Source organism: Pelobates fuscus, chromosome 12 (assembly GCF_036172605.1).
Source record: "Pelobates fuscus isolate aPelFus1 chromosome 12, aPelFus1.pri, whole genome shotgun sequence".
Lineage (NCBI taxonomy): Eukaryota > Metazoa > Chordata > Amphibia > Anura > Pelobatidae > Pelobates > Pelobates fuscus.
In genome coordinates, this window is record NC_086328.1 from 19419192 (window position 1) to 19419408 (window position 217).

Here is a 217-nt window from a genome sequence, read left to right on the forward strand (position 1 = left end):
TTCACCTCAGGTACTAAATAATTGGTTTTGATAATGGTTTATCACTTTTTGGAAATGTTGCACACATCTCAGATTATCGTTACATACCAGAATTTATGTGAATAGGAATTCAGGAAGCAAAATTCATTTAATGGAGTTTACAGTAGCTAGAATTCACTGTATTCATGATTTCATACTCTAAAGTAATTTATCACACGTGATCACTTTCCCTGATGCG